This window comes from Sphaeramia orbicularis, chromosome 7, assembly GCF_902148855.1.
Source record: "Sphaeramia orbicularis chromosome 7, fSphaOr1.1, whole genome shotgun sequence".
Classification (NCBI taxonomy): Eukaryota; Metazoa; Chordata; class Actinopteri; order Kurtiformes; family Apogonidae; genus Sphaeramia; species Sphaeramia orbicularis.
Window position 1 is genome coordinate 11,094,682 of NC_043963.1, and position 16,934 is coordinate 11,111,615.

At 37.1% G+C, this 16,934-nt stretch overlaps 1 long non-coding RNA gene and 1 pseudogene across 1 annotated transcript; both read right to left on the reverse strand.

Moving 5' to 3' along the window:
* Nucleotides 1–4,704, reverse strand: part of LOC115422050 (PR domain zinc finger protein 2-like) — a 7,970-nt pseudogene extending 3,266 nt beyond the window's left edge.
* Nucleotides 4,705–4,706: 2 nt separating this feature from the next.
* Nucleotides 4,707–13,422, reverse strand: LOC115422911 (uncharacterized). The gene is made up of 3 exons (XR_003935890.1): nucleotides 13,321–13,422; nucleotides 6,035–6,102; nucleotides 4,707–4,851 (listed from the first exon to the last, which is right to left on the reverse strand). It is a non-coding gene; the product is annotated as an uncharacterized LOC115422911 (long non-coding RNA).
* Nucleotides 13,423–16,934: the final 3,512 nt, after the last annotated feature.

Here is a 16,934-nt window from a genome sequence, read left to right on the forward strand (position 1 = left end):
CTTGCTTGTGATGGAACATTTTTACTTTGCTCTTATGATCATTTTACTAAATTTAAGGATTTTAAAGCTTCCTTCACCACTGTTTGACAGACTTTGTTTCTTTTTTTCTAAACACATTTTCATTCCATTATAAGTGTTTAACACACCAGCTGGTTTACAGGTTTACTCATCACTACAAAATATACGAGACAATGGATCACATTTTGCATAAATCTGTGCATTATACTACATTTACTGTTTTTTTCTTCTTTTTTTTTTTAAACAATGTAAATTCAATCTCCAATGGATTGAATTGGGTTTGGCTTTGAGATGCTTTTAAGAAACATAGTTGTTATACTTTTAGTACCTTATAAAATAATGGTGATGTTTTATACGTATGTTTTTATCAGTTTTAAGTTTGTTTTTTAGTGCTGACTTTCATTGTGCTTATGTATATTAGTGTGGATGTACGGCTGCGATTTCCATTTTGTGTAACTTCTGCTGCTGTCTTGGCTAGGACACTCTTGAAAAAGAGGTTTTCAATTTCAATGAGCTTTTTTTTTTCCTGGTTAAATAAAGGTTATAATAATAAAAAAATAAAAGTGTGTCCTGTCCATACCTGCTGCTCGGACTCCTTTACGCCTTGGTGCTCTGGTCTGTACTGCTGGTATCGGCTCCAGTTTTTTTGTCTTGGGCCTGGATCTTGGGCCGCTCGTCCTTCTGTGGTTCAGTCTGCTGGGGTTTTACCAGAGTAATTTTAATGGGGATTTCTTTAATGCCGTGGTGCACCCTGCTGTACTGACGCATTGCAGGGTTGAAAGTGCGAACGATAGGAAGTTCATTGAGACCGGGGGTGTCCTGTTTCGGCTGCCGGCTTTCTTTTATGATTATTTTGCTTCTTTTGCTTGAAAAGACGGTTTGCACGGGCAGGATGGCGGGCCTCTTAGCGGGGCCTGAAGTCTGGAGCCTGGTGTTGTGGTGAGGTGAGGTTTGACGCTTTTCGTCAGCGCGTGAAATACCTCTGTGCTGATGGCCGTCATTCTCCTTTGTCACAGATATAGCTCCTTCTTTCCTTTTCTTCACCTCCTTGGGTTTCTTGGGGCAAACGGCCATGTGTTTGGTTCTGCTGCGACGCATTGTGAACTCCCTGCTACAGTGTGGACAGACAAATATCTCCTGCTGCTCGTCCATCTGTGTGGGAGGGATTTTATTCGATGAAGGCACTGATTTGTTCCTCTGTGGCAAAGCCCTTTGAACCAACTTCTTCTTCCTTTTGTTGAGCACTTTGAACTTCATCTTTACTGGTGTTTCGTGGTTGGGTTTGGACCGGTTTGACTGACTGGCTCTGTTTGGAGAGTTAAGTCCGTTAGCGGAATTAGTAGTTGACAGCACGCCATTTTGAGATTTTGCAAAGTGGCGAAGAGGAATCGGATTCCTTTTGGGTGTGTACCGTCTTTTATCACTCGCGTTTGCGCAAGCCAGGATGTGTTTGTGCAGCTCTGGCATGTTATCAAAGCTTTTTCCACACTTGGTGCAGCGGATGGCTGTACTAAACGTTTGCGGGATGTTGTGGGTTGTGAAGTTTGTAGCTGATGCCACCGTGCCGGCAGGTGACCTGTTATGGTAAGGAAACGGAGGTGGCTTAAAACTGGGATAGTGTTGGTTAATGCCAAGGCGAACATCGGGCCCTTTGAGCTTTCCTCCGTCTGAAGCCATGATTTTGATTGTTGTAAACAGCTCCTCGGCGGCTGCATCGACCTCAGTTTCTTCCTTTTTCACCACAGCTTTTGTTTCCTCTGGCGGATTTGGCCCCAAGGGCTCCGTGTTGTCTTTTGATGGGTTGTTGTAGTTCTGAGGTCTTAGTTTGCCCTTTTCTTCCTCTGTGTGCGTGCACTGCTGCCCGGGATGTAATTCTTCCTGGTGCTGCTTCAGATTGCAAAGGTAGACAAATTCTTTTGTACACGCGCTGCAAACGTAAGTCTTGCCGACACCGTGGAGGTTTGATCGATGGTCAAGCAAAGCGGAGGGCTTGCCAAAGAGCAACAAGCAGAATTCACATTTGTAGGGCCATTCATCAGCATGGTCACCCACATGTTGGCCTAGCTCCTTCATTGAATGAAAAAGCTTATCACACACATTGCAGATGAAATTTTTGGTGAAACTCTGCTGTTGGGCTTCACTCGTCGTGTCATTTGAAGATTCTTCTTCTTTAGCTTTCTCAGATGGGGCTGAGGCGTCAGCCGGGACCTCAGATATGGGAAAAGAAGTGTCAGCAGCTTCCACCTCTTTTGTCACCGGCGGCTCTGCGGTAACAACAGGTTCTGGGCCGGGACCCGACTCACTCACTGCAGGACAATCAGATATGACGGAGGTGGAGGAGGCGGACAGCATTACTGATTCTGCAATGGACGACATGAGGATCGTGGGATCCACAGCTTGAGGGTTTGGTACTGATACAATCTGTTGCTGCTCTATGTGATTTACACCATCTGTGTTGGAGCTGGAGGCTCAGCAGCGTTTTCTTGTAAGGTTATAGCAGCAGGGACGATGCTTCCTGGGGCTTCAAGAGCTATTGTGCATTCTATTAACACTGTGTTGCTGGTGATGTTGTAGGAGTTAAGAAGAGGATCATTTAATGTTACTGTGGGTGTGAACGGCACCTCGGACACCGGAGCAGATTCAACTACAGGCGGGTTGATAGCGATTGGATCAGTCAGAAACACGTGTCCAGGGAGATTAGAGTCGGGTCAAGGGGTTGTGAAAGCGTGACAAGGTTTGTGGGTGTTTGCGGCGGTAAATGCAGTAGTCAGTTCACACTCTGAGGAATTTAATCCATTTTCTGTGCAAATTACCAAAGGCTCAGGAGATATGTTTGGGGCTAATACCTAGATTGGCTGGTTTGAAGGGTTAGGAATAGGTGGTGGAGCAAAAACGGTGATTAATGACGGAGCAGCGGGGAGCATGGTGTGTGCAGCTGGGGAGGCGAATGCAATAGTGCAGGGTTGAAGCTGGCTGCAAGGGCAACTGGGGTAAGAGAGGTGGAGGATGGAGTCAGAGCAGCGGAAGGAAGTGCAAGTCCATAAACTAGCCCCTCTGCAACAGGCTCCACCGGGGTCATAATGTCCGAACTCGTGACTATAAAGTCTGTGACTAAAGGAGCTGCGAGATTCCCTAAACTTGTGTTTGGTTCACTGATGTTAAGATGCTTGTATTCATCCATTAAGGACTTCTCTGTCACGCAAGTGTCCGATGCTCCTTCAAAGTGTTTGCGAAACTACTTTTGATGTCGGGTCAGAGTCCTCCGGGCTTCTTTTTGCAAACTCAATCCAGCGCAGCATCAGCTAAAGCTCCGTCTTCGTTTCGTTTGACGGTGTTGGAAAGATCCAGTGGTTGCTGATTACAGGAGTTGCCGCCGGCCATCGTGGGCCAGCTTTCAGTCAAGACCTGATCACTTGCTGGTTCCTCGACAGATGGAGGTGTTTCTTCTTTGTCACTGGTTATTTGGTGAACGGGTGAGTTTTTGTATGGTCTGAGCTTGTCCCGTACTTAAGTCACACTCTCCTGTATCGGGTGCTTGTGTTTCTTCATTATTTGTGACATTTTGTTGTGGGGAACCTGTTCTCCGTTTGAACCTTCCGGTTGCAGCAGGTAGACAGACAAGGTGACGGCGAACAGGACTTCTGGCCGTCCGTGAGGAGGGCGAGTGCTGGTTTAAGGCCTCCTGCTTCTCCAGGAGCTGCTTCAGCTTTGGCGATAAAACACCGTCCTCTCTTTCTGCACGAATGTGGATATCTGTGTTCTGAGGAAGCAGGTTCTCGATTAAAGACGACACGAGTGAAGATGAAGAAGTGGAGGATACAACCACCTCAGACTCCAGTTCAGTTTTAATTTGCGGTAAAGAGGTGGCGTTGCAGGTTTCTTCTCTTGGCCGACGCTTGGCCAGAAATGCTTTGCTCACAGCTGAATCTGTATTTAAAACCTGGCTGATCTGGGCGGGGTCCAGAATCAGGGCATCCAGGCCGACTAAAGTAGACGACCCCGAATGAACCTCGTCCGTTTCACAGCTACTGACTGTACTTGTCGAGACGATTTTTCCGTCGATGTAAAAGCTGAGATTTTCTGAAATATTATGGAGACGTCTAACATGTATTGTTCTGCTTGCTCTCCTTCCTTTTCCAGAACGGCTGCAGGTGTTGAACCACCGCCTAGCTGCATTTCCTGTTGAGATGCCGCGCTAAATGTTATCTGGGGGTTTTCCTCCTGGGGTAGCTGGTTTTCCTCGTGTGCAGGTGCTGCTCATGAACCCGACGCTCGTGACGCCGTTTGTTGGTGTACGTACTAAATATTTTCTCGCAGTATTTGCAAGCATGATGCCCCTCCGCTGTTCCCGATGTATCTGGCTGAGCAGCGTCTTCTCCAGAGGTATCGACGCCAAGAGGGGACGAAACTATCAGGCAGCCTGTCTACGTCTGTAGAATCTACGGGCCTTTTTCTTCTCGCGCTGCGTCTGACCTGCACTTGAACCAGAGGAGATGCTGCTCTTATGCTTTTGTATGAATGTGCCTTGTTGTTTGCCAAAGTGTGGATGTGCAAGTGTCGTTCCAAGCCTTGTTTGCTGGTAAAACGTCTCTCACAGTGCTGGCAAGGAAACCAGTCCCAGTGATTCTCTGTATCCTTGTCGTGAAGATCTGGGGGAAACTGACTTAGTCGTGTCCGCTCTGTATTAGTCTCCTCTTCTTCCTCCTCCTCCTCTATATCCTCAATGTCTCCATATTCCGATATGTAAGAGTGAGAAAATTCCTCCATGTTTTCCAGAGACTGTATTCACTTCAGTGACGGAGTCTGGCAAAGGGGCGTTCACAGTTGTCACACCTATGGAATGAATTAGGCAGGTCAGTGTCATTATTAAACCAAACACAAGCTAAAAACAGTCATGAAGACAGTGGATTTATGTCTGAAAGGTGCGATTAAAGCTGTGTTACAAAGCTTCGCATGATCTCTTTGATATAGCGCTCAATTTATGCATTAATTGCTTATTTTATGATCACTGCATATTTTTAGGCAATACCTGTTTGTTTTGCATGCATGTGTGTAGTGTGAGTGTGGAGTATGACTGGAGTAATTTATTCTTTAGTATTTATTGTTATTACACTTTTGTTATGGGTCCCGTTTTACCTTGTGCTTTAAAATTTTGTTGTATTTATTTGTAATGACAATAAAAGGAATCTCGATCAAACATCAAACTCAATCTAAGGACTGGCTTTCACTCTTTTTTTTTTCCCCTGCAACTTAAAGGTTTTAATTTTCTCGACTTCTCCCATTACGACCACCTCAGTTGTCTTCATGTGAAGCACTCCTAGGAGCATTTAATATATGAAGACGCTGAATATGGTTTTAGAAATATTAGCAGTAACTGGTAATATCAGACCAACTAGAAATCTACTTTTTATTTCAAGGGGCCATATTTTGCTAACCCACTTTTATTAGTCTTTGGTTCATTTATTTGTGTATTTTTTTGACCCTAATAGTTCATAAAGTTTGAATTTGAACCCTCCAGGTGCTGCAAAGCTATCTTATTATCCATTCTGGCAAAATCAAGTGGATTTCTACAACCCGTTTAAATTCCTGCTTAATTTGTTAAATTTTCTAAGTAGTTATGTCTTGACATTTGCACATATAAGGTCAATACTTCCGACGAACATTTCTCCGAGTACGACATAATTGTTTATCAGCAGCAGCGATTGGGTTAGGGTTAGGAGTTGAATTAATGAAGAATTCAGACCCAAGCATTGCATTTACAGTTCATGCAGATCACAGGGAAATGTTTTAAAATGCATAATTCCATTTAAAAAAGCAAAATATCACTCCTTTCAGACAAATTATGACTTCTTTGACACAACTAAAACACCTTTCAGCTTAATACAGATGTTCGTGAGTGATGTCCACACTCTGAATACATACTGAGTTCCCTTTTTGACCTACTGTCTATTTGACATTACAAGTACACATTATATATTGCATAAACTCAACAATGAACAAGTAAAAATGAACTCACCATTGTAGCAGTCAGTGCGGAATAAATGCGGTGCTTTGTTTGACGGATCAACACGAAGGCTTTTCCTCCTGCAGAGAGAAAAACATGCAACATTAAAAACACTTCAAATGGGTTTATGTCAAATAACTTTTTAACAACCAAGCAGCCGGAGGTACTAACTGATGACACTTGTGTGGCGTGGGAGTGAGCACTGTTTGCCATCTCTGGCTGCTGAGTAAGTCTTGGGTCACGCTACAGTGGTTGAGCATTTATTTGACATCTGTGACACGATATTGAAATGTGTTTGTGCAAGATCTTGGTGGTTTTATACTCATTATCTTCTGGAGGTTGTAATGAATACTTTTTACTGATTCCACCTGTAGCTTTCTTTATAAAGCACCAAAATGTCTGTGCTGATATGATAATAAGAAGACAGACATTTTGGCACTGATAATGAATTACTATTATTTATTTATTTTGCTGTTTTAAAGGATATGCATAAGATTAGATAAGATATATTTATTGATCTGCCAAGGGGGAAATTCAAGTGTGTCCAGCAGCACAAGACAGTATGCATTAATACAATAGAAAAATAAAGAGATTAAAGATATAAACAAGTTTCTTAAAGTGGCTAAAGTGACAAAAAATAGCAATAATAATAATGATGATGATAAAGTAGCAAGCATCTAATTTGTACAGTAAAATCACAGGTGCTCTACCAATTATTTCCATATCAGTATGTTCCTATATATATATATACCCTTTTTAACCTTGTTATGGTTGTTTTGCCCTCTATTCAATTCCTCATGCTCAGCTGCCAATTTTTAATTACTTTGGTGCATTTTTACATTGATCGCTTGCTAGAATAACATGATAGGCCCACCTTGTCTTGTGCAATCCTACTGCCATGTCTTTTTACTACAGATCTGAACACTGAAAGCATCATAATTTGATTATTTTAAAGTACTTCTGTTGTGTAACCATCTAGATTTAATGTGTAAGATTTTTACATTAATCCAGTTGAATTATTCCATCCCTGGCACAGTTTATAGGCACCCGTAAACACTTAGGAAAAGGTAAAACAAATGCTTTATAGCTTTGGTTTGTGTTTTATTCATGCAAAGGCAAACCGATTATGATACAAGCGAAATATTTCTAAAAAAAATAGTCAGAGTAAAACTGAAAATAAATGTTAAACACTACTCAGAGGCCTACACACAGACTTACAGAATCTGATTCTCATTACACAGATTTCTATATTTCCATGATTATGTTATTAATAGACTTAATAATAACATGATAGGCCCACCTTGTCTTGTGCAATCCTACTGCCATGTCTTTTTACAACAGATCTGAACACTTAAAGCGTCATAATTGGATTATTTTATATATTTTAAAGTCTTTTTGTTGTGTAACCATCTAGATTTAATGTGCAAGATATTTCTATAAATCCAGTCAAATTATTCCATCCCTGGCGCAGTTTATAGGCACCTGTAAACACTTGGTAAAAAGGTAAACAAATGCTTTAGAGCTTTAGTTTGTGTTTTATTCATGCAAAGGCAAGCCGATTAGGATATATACCTACAGGTGGCGAAAAATTCCTAAAAATAGTCAAAGTAAAATCGAAAATAAATGTTAACACTAATCCAGAGGCCTACACAGACTTACAGAATCTGATTCTTATTATACAGATTTCTATATTTCCATGATTATGTTATTAACAGACTTTATAATAACATGATAGGCTCACCTTGTCTTGTGCAATCCTACTGCCATGTCTTTTTACTACAGATCTGAACACTTAAAGCATCATAATTGGATTATTTTTAAATATTTTAAAGTCTTTTTGTTGTGTAACCATCTAGATTTAATGTGCAAGATATTTCTATAAATCCAGTCAAATTATTCCATCCCTGGCGCAGTTTATAGGCACCTGTAAACACTTAGTAAAAGGTAAACAAATGCTTTAGAGCTTTAGTTTGTGTTTTATTCATGCAAAGGCAAGCCGATTAGGATATAAACCTACAGGTGGCGAAATATTCCTAAAAAATGTCAGAGTAAAATCGAAAATAAATGTAAACACTACTCAGAGGCCCACACATATACTTACAGAATCTGATTCTCATTACACAGATTTCTATATTCCATGATTATGTTATTAACAGACTTAATAATAACATGATAGGCCCACCTTGTCTTGTGCAATCCTACTGCCATGTCTTTTTACTACAGATCTGAAACACTTAAAGCATCATAATTGGATTATTTTTAAATATTTTAAAGTCTTTTTGTTGTGTAACCATCTAGATTTAATGTGCAAGATATTTCTATAAATCCAGTCCAATTATTCCATCCCTGGCACAGTTTATAGGCACCTGTAAACACTTGGTAAAAAGGTAAACAAATGCTTTAGAGCTTTAGTTTGTGTTTTATTCATGCAAAGGCAAACCGATTATGATATAAGCGAAATATTTCAAAAAAAAAAATAGTCAGAGTAAAACCGAAAATAAATGTTAAACACTACTCAGAGGCCTACACAGACTTACAGAATCTGATTAATATTATACAGATTTCTATATTTCTATGATTATGTTATTAACAGACTTTATAATAACATGATAGGCTCACCTTGTCTTGTGCAATCCTACTGCCATGTCTTTTTACTACAGATCTGAACACTTAAAGCATCATAATTGGATTATTTTTAAATATTTTAAAGTCCTTTTGTTGTGTAACCATCTACATTTGATGTGCAAGATATTTCTATAAATCCAGTCGAATTATTCCATTCCTGGCGCAGTTTATAGGCACCTGTAAACACTTGGTAAAAAGGTAAACAAATGCTTTAGAGCTTTAGTTTGTGTTTTATTCATGCAAAGGCAAGCCGATTAGGATATAAACCTACAGGTGGCGAAATATTCCTAAAAATAGTCAGAGTAAATCGAAAATAATGTTAAACACTACTCAGAGGCCCACACATATACTTACAGAATCTGATTCTCATTACACAGATTTCTATATTCCATGATTATGTTATTAACAGACTTAATAGAACATGATAGGCCCACCTTGTCTTGTGCAATCCTACTGCCATGTCTTTTTACTACAGATCTGAACACTTAAAGCATCATAATTGGATTATTTTTAAATATTTTAAAGTCTTTTTGTTTGTGTAACCATCTAGATTTAATGTGCAAGATTTCTATAAATCCAGTCAAATTATTCCATCCCTGGCGCAGTTTATAGCACCTGTAAACACTTGGTAAAAAGGTAACAAATGCTTTAGAGCTTTAGTTTGTGTTTTATTCATGCAAAGGCAAGCCGATTAGGATATATACCTACAGGTGGCCGAAAATTCCTAAAAATAGTCAAGTAAATCGAAATAATGTTAAACACTACTCAGAGGCCTACACAGACTTACAGAATCTGATTCTTATTATACAGATTCTATATTTCCAATGATTATGTTATTAACAGACTTATAATAACAATGATAGGCTCACTTGTCTGTGCATCCTACTGCCATGTCTTTTACTACAGATCTGAACACTTAAAGCATCATAATTGGATTATTTTGAAATATTTTAAAGTCTTTTTGTTGTGTAACCATCTAGATTTATGTGCAAGATATTTTCTATAAAATCCAGGTCCAATTATTCCATCCCTGGCACAGTTTATAGGCACCTGTAAACACTTGGTAAAAAGGTAAACAATGCTTTAGAGCTTTAGTTTTGTGTTTATTCATGCCAAGGCAAACCGATGATGATATAAGCGAAATATTTCAAAAAAAAAAAAATAGTCAGAGTAAAACCGAAAATAAATGTTAAACACTACTCAGAGGCCTACACAGACTTACAGAATCTGATTAATATATACAGATTTCTATATTTCTATGATTATGTTATTAACAGACTTTATAATAACATGATAGGCTCACCTTGTCTTGTGCAATCTACTGCCATGTCTTTTTACTAAAGATCTGAACACTTAAAGCATCATAATTGGATTATTTTAAATATTTTAAAGTCCTTTTGTTGTGTAACCATCTCCATTTGATGTGCAAGATATTCTATAAATCCCGTCCGAATTTATTCCATTTCCTGGCGCAGTTTTATAGGCACCGTAAACACTTGGTAAAAAGGTAAACAAATGCTTTAGAGCTTTTATGTTTTGTGTTTATCATGCAAAGGCAAAGCCGCATTAGGATATAAATCCTACAGGTGGCGAAATATTCCTAAAAATAGTCAGACGTAAAATCGAAATAAATGTTAAACAATACTCAGAGGCCCACACAGATACTTCCAGAATCTGATTCTCATTACAACAGATTTTCACTATATTTCCCAGATTATGTTATGAACAGACTTATAATAACATGATCAGGCCCACCTTGTCTTGTGCAATCCCTACTGCCATGTCCTTCCTTTACTACAGATCTGAAACACTTAAAGCATCATAATTTGGATTCTTTTAAATATTTAAAGTCTTTTTGTTGGTGTAACCATCTAGATTTAAATGTGCAAGGATATTTCTATAAATCCAGTCAAATTATTCCATCCCTGGCGCAGTTTATAGGCACCTGTAAACACTTAGTAAAAAGGTAAACAAATGCTTTAGAGCTTTAGTTTGTGTTTTATTCATGCAAAGGCAAACCGATTATGATATAAGAAAATTTCTAAAAAAAAATAGTCAGAGTAAAACCGAAAATAAATGTTAAACACTACTCAGAGGCCTACACAGACTTACAGAATCTGTTTATTATACAGATTTCTATATTTCCATGATTTATTTAACAGACTTTATAATAACATGATAGGCTCACCTTGTCTTGTGCAATCCTACTGCCATGTCTTTTACTACAGATCTGAACACTTAAAGCATCATAATTGGATTATTTTTAAATATTTTAAAGTCTTTTTGTTGTGTAACCATCTAGATTTAATGTGCAAGATATTTCTATAAATCCAGTCAAATTATTCCATCCCTGGCGCAGTTTATAGGCACCTGTAAACACTTGGTAAAAAGGTAAACAAATGCTTTAGAGCTTTAGTTTGTGTTTTATTCATGCAAAGGCAAGCCGATTAGGATATAAACCTACAGGTGGCGAAATATTCCTAAAATAGTCAGAGAAAATCGAAAATAAATGTTAAACACTACTCAGAGGCCCACACATATACTTACAGAATCTGATTCTCATTACACAGATTTCTATATTCCATGATTATGTTATTAACAGACTTAATAATAACATGATAGGCCCACCTTGTCTTGTGCAATCCTACTGCCATGTCTTCTTACTACAGATCTGAACACTTAAAGCATCATAATTGGATTATTTATATATTTTAAAGTCTTTTTGTTGTGTAACCATCTAGATTTAATGTGCAAGATATTTCTATAATCCAGTCCAATTATTCCATCCCTGGCACAGTTTATAGGCACCTGTAAACACTTGGTAAAAAGGTAAACAATGCTTTAGAGCTTTAGTTTGTGTTTTATTCATGCAAAGGCAAACCGATTATGATATAAGCGAATATTTCAAAAAAAATTAGTCAGAGTAAAACCGAAAATAAGTTAAACACTACTCAGAGGCCTACACAGACTTACAGAATCTGATTACTATTATACAGATTTCTATATTTCTATGATTTGTTATTAACAGACTTTATAATAACATGAATAGGCTCACCTTGTCTTGTGCATCCTACTGCCATGTCTTTTACTACAGATTGAACACTTAAGCATCATAATTGGATTATTTTAAATATTTTAAAGTCCTTTTGTTGTGTAACCATCTACATTTGATGTGCACGATATTTCTATAAATCCCGTCGAATATTCCATCTCTGGCGGCACGTTTATAGCACCTGTAAACACTTGGTAAAAAGGTAAACAAATGCTTTAGAGCTTTTAGTTTGTGTTTATTCCTGCAAAGGCAAGCCGCTTAGGATACAACCTACAGGTGGCAGAAATATTCTAAAAATAGTCAGAGTAAATCGAAAATAAATGTTAAACACTACTCAGAGGCCCACACAATAATTACAGAATCTGATTCTCATTACAACAGATTTCTTATTTCCATGATTATGTTATAACAGACTTATAATAACATGATAGGCCCACCTTGTCTTGTGCAATCCTACTGCCATGTCTTCTTTACTACAGATCTGAACACTTAAAGCATCATAATGGATTATTTTTAATATTTAAAGTCTTTTGGTTGTGTAACCATCTAGATTAATGTGCCAAGATATTTCTATAAATCCAGTCAAATTATTCCATCCCTGGCGCAGTTTATAGGCACCTGTAAACACTTGGTAAAAAGGTAAACAAATGCTTTAGAGCTTTAGTTTGTGTTTATTCATGCAAAGGCAAGCCGATTAGGATACAAACCTACAGGTGGCGAAATATTCCTAAAAATAGTCAGAGTAAATCGAAAATAATGTTAAACACTACTCAGAGGCCTACACAGACTTACAGAATCTGATTAACATTATACAGATTTCTATATTTCTATGATTATGTTATTAACAGACTTTTAAAACATGATAGGCTCACCTTGTCTTGTGCAATCCTACTGCCATGTCTTTTTACTACAGATCTAAACACTTGGTAAAAAGGTAAACAAATGCTTTAGAGCTTTAGTTTGTGTTTTATTCATGCAAAGGCAAACCGATTAGGATATAAACCTACAGGTGGCGAAATATTCCTAAAAATAGTCAGAGTAAAATCGAAAATAAATGTTAACACTACTCAGAGGCCTGCACAGACTTACAGAATCTGATTCTCATTACACAGATTTCTATATTTCCATGATTATGTTATTAATAGACTTTAATTATTGCACTTAATACGCATCTATTAAAAAAAATCCTGCAGGATGATGTTATTATAATTCGGATTAGCTTCGTGGTGCGTTCAAATGCAGCTGCTTCACCTGGTCTGATGACGCTCCCCCGTCCTTGCACCATTGCTAACTGGTCGCACAACACGTCGTCACATTACTGTTTTGCTACAAAGACTGCTAGCTCCTCCACAGAAAGGTCATCCGGCGGCTCTAAAATAACTCCACCGAAGCCGTGTGGGTGTAAGGAAGTTGTTTGGATATGTAACACTTAGAAAGAGTAGAAAATACACGAGTAGTTTCCAAATACGGAGTGAAAGAGCCGTTATCTGCGGTTAAAGTATTAATGATACACTGCTAGCCGCAATGCTAGCTCTAGCTACACGTAAAAATGAATGCCCGTTACAACCGATACGAACACCGATTAAAACACACGCGTGTACGTTACAGTTTCCGTACGTACCTGTGTTTGCAGCTGTGCCCTTAAAAGAGTTTTGATATATTCCTCTTGTGCAGATTGTGGACAGCTGTGTATGTTTTTTTTCCTTCCTTAATGCACTAACGAAGTTCCGGCGATCTGATTGGTCCGTGAGTGTGGATGTCAAATGTGGACCAATCAGAAACGCGTTTGCTAAAGCAGCTGTCACACTGGGACTAAAATGAGAACGTTAGCCCATCACTGTCAGAATAAACACAGGCTTTATTTTTGTTATATAAGTAGTTATGTGTTTGTCGAATAATTAGCATTTGTGGAGGACGTGTTAGGATATTTTACATGAGGAAAATGTCATATTGTAAAAATACTCTAAAAATGCAAAATAGAAAAAATAGATATTGAATTAAATTGAATTGAATTGAAAAATCTTTAGTATCTTTGCAACAGAAGTGTACATATCTGTAGGAACAGCCCAAAAAATTATCCACTATAAGAAAAAAAAAAAAGAACAGCCCAAAACATTATCCACTATAAGAAAAAAAAAAAGAACAGCCCAAAAAATGATCCACTGTAAGAAAAAAAAAAAAAAAAAAAAAAAAAGGAGATCAGCCCAAAAAATTATCCATATAAGATAAAAAGAGTAAAGCCCAAAAATGTATCCAAATAATAAAAAAGAGTAAAACCCAAAAATGATCACTGTAAGAAAAAAAAGAACATCCCAAAAAATTATCCATATAAGAAAAAAAAAGTCAAGCCCAAAAATTTATCAAATAAGAAAAAAGAGTAAAGCCCAAAAAAGTATCCACTATAAGAAAAAAAAGAGAACAGTCCAAAAAATTATCCACTATAAGAAAAAAAGAGTAAAGCCCAAAAAATTATCCACTATAAGAAAAAAAGCGAACAGCCCAAAAAAATATCCTGTTGTCTTTTTTCTTATAGTGGATCATTTTTTGGGCTTTACTCTTTTTTTCTTATATGGATAATTTTTGGGGCTGTTCTCTTTTTTTCTTAAAGTGAATAATTTTTTGGGCTGTTCTCTTTTTTTCTTATAGTGGAAAATTTTTGGGGCTGTTCTCTTTTTTCTTATAGTGGAAAATTTTTGGGCTGTCTCTTTTTTTTTTTCTTATAGTGGATAGTTTTTGGGCTGTTGCACCTCTAGGCCACCATACGTATCTCACATATCACCAAAAATACTCAATCTCACATAGTACAATAAATACAATAAATACAGTAATATTTGCGTGGGTCAGTATTACTGGATTATTGGTTTAACCCTTTAAACCAGTGTTTTTCATCCTAGGGGTTGGGACCCCACGTGGGGTCGCCTGAATTCAAATGGGGTCGCCTGAAATTTCTAGTAATTGATAAAAAATTACAAAAAAAAAAACCTTATTAATAAAAAATACATGGTGAGTTCAGAGAGACAATCACAATCCATAACAGACATGACAAACTGTGAGTCTGAAACTGAAGCACTGTGGTTCTGTTTATCTGTCAAATGTTCATTGTGGTCAGTTTCAGATGCTGCAGCTCTTTCATAATTCATAGTTTGAGTTCTTGTTTGTTCAGTATTAATTGTCAGTCTTGTAAATCCAAGCTGGACTGACTGTACATATCCTGACCAAGGAAAATAAAATCCTCACTTTGTGCAGTAATCTACACCTGGATTTTCTGCCTCCATCCATAATAATATACATTACATAGACTAAATGTCGTCTAAAATTAACATTTATTTGCAACATAGTATAGCAAACTATTACATGATCAAAAACAAATTAATTTTAGCAAAAAAACATTTGGGGTCGCCAGAAATTTGTGATTTTAAAATGGGGTCATGAGACAAAAAAGGCTGGGAACCACTGCTTTAAACCTTAAGCCTAAAATGGTCCACCTGGACTTTTTTTCTTATTTTGACTCTAAAAAGGTTAGAAAATATGCTGTTTGCCCATTTATCCCGAGCATTGTTTTCCAGATCTTTCAAAACCTAGCAATCATTTACAATTTACTGCATGTTATAATACTGATAGAACGGCTTCTTCTCCAGATTTTAGTGCAGGCGTGAGTGAAATTACCAGAATGACCCAATAAAGCCCAATGTCTCAGGTTTCAGAAGCCACTGGAATTTTTCCAATTGCACAATCAGTGAAAGAGTTACAGCCATCCAAACTGTAAATGTGCAGGGTGTGTCAGCGCTGACACGTCAGGTTTTAAAGAGTTAATATTGTAGTACTGTATTAATCGCTGTGAGGGTGAAATCAAGTTATTTGGGACATTTTTTTTTCTTAATGGGTCTTTATTTTGTGGGGATAAAGAAGAAATAAAATAGAATAAATAAGGTTTTTTTGTATTTGTTTCTTGTATATAATGTTTATGTCACTCAAAAGCCACTTAACAGACATGATACTGTACAAATGCCCTTTATAATCATTTAGAGACTAACAAATAAAGTGGAAAAAAATCACTGGTTACAGCAAAAAATGAATTATTAAATAAACAATGACTATTTGTAGTAGAATTGTGAAAGAGGAAAACATGGAGAGGCATATTAAAGATTTAATATGACCTGCCATGGATCCAGGATCTACTGATGTATGATTAAGATGGTGGAATGATAAAGGTATAACATTGGAAAACATTTGTATAAACCACTGAAGAACCAAAATAGGAGTTCAAAGTAGAAAGCAAAGTTTACCCTTAAAGGGATGTGGTTAAAGGGATATTTGTGATGGAAATGATGAAAATGACTTCAGTAATTTACTACAGCTATTTAATGTTATGGCGTGCCTCCTGTTGTGTTTTGTGTTGTAAAAATGCTTTTTTTTTTTTTTTTCTTTTTTTTTTAAAATGTATGCACTGAATCTTTCTCTCTGGTATTATGAGAACAAAGTTATAACATCAAATGGGTTTTTCCAAGTTGTTGATTTTGTTGAACAGTTTGACTTACTGTCTATATATTTTAACAATATGGAAGAGTATTGAGGGAGTATATTGGGTATCAGGTAAAATGGGACAGAAACAGCAGGTTTATAACGAAGCAGAACATTTAGTTTAGGTAATTTTCAAAATTTTATGTAGTTTTTATTCAGGTTTTACCACACTGTGCCCCTGACTCTACCTATATTATAATTTTTTGTTGGTTTATCCTTTTCAATAATACAAATCTACAAAGTAAGTGGTAGTATCTAAATATAGAACAGTCAAAAATAACATGAACATTTGCTGGTTATAAAGTTCAGTGTCTGTGACCTTGAGACTAAAATTAGAAAACAACTGCATCGTTACCAGCATGAACATATGCCGTCTTTAATTACATAACCTGAATATATTTGTCGTTATAAAATCTACAAATGCAGATCAGAATAAAGATGAACCAGCTCTTAATGCATTGCATAGTTTGTGTAAAAAAAAAAAAAAAAAAAAAAAAAACATTTCAGATCTGCTCTCCTGGAAGTGTTTTATGAGTAATGGCATTTTTATTAGTTACACAGGGAAAGTTTTGACATTCCAGTGCATGTGTCAAACAGTGCAGTGGAATTTAACCTTTATTTAACCAGGAAAAAACTCAGTCAGATTAAAAATATAGTTTACAAGGATGTCTGGCCGAGACAGATGGACATTATCAGCGTTAACAGGGATTGACA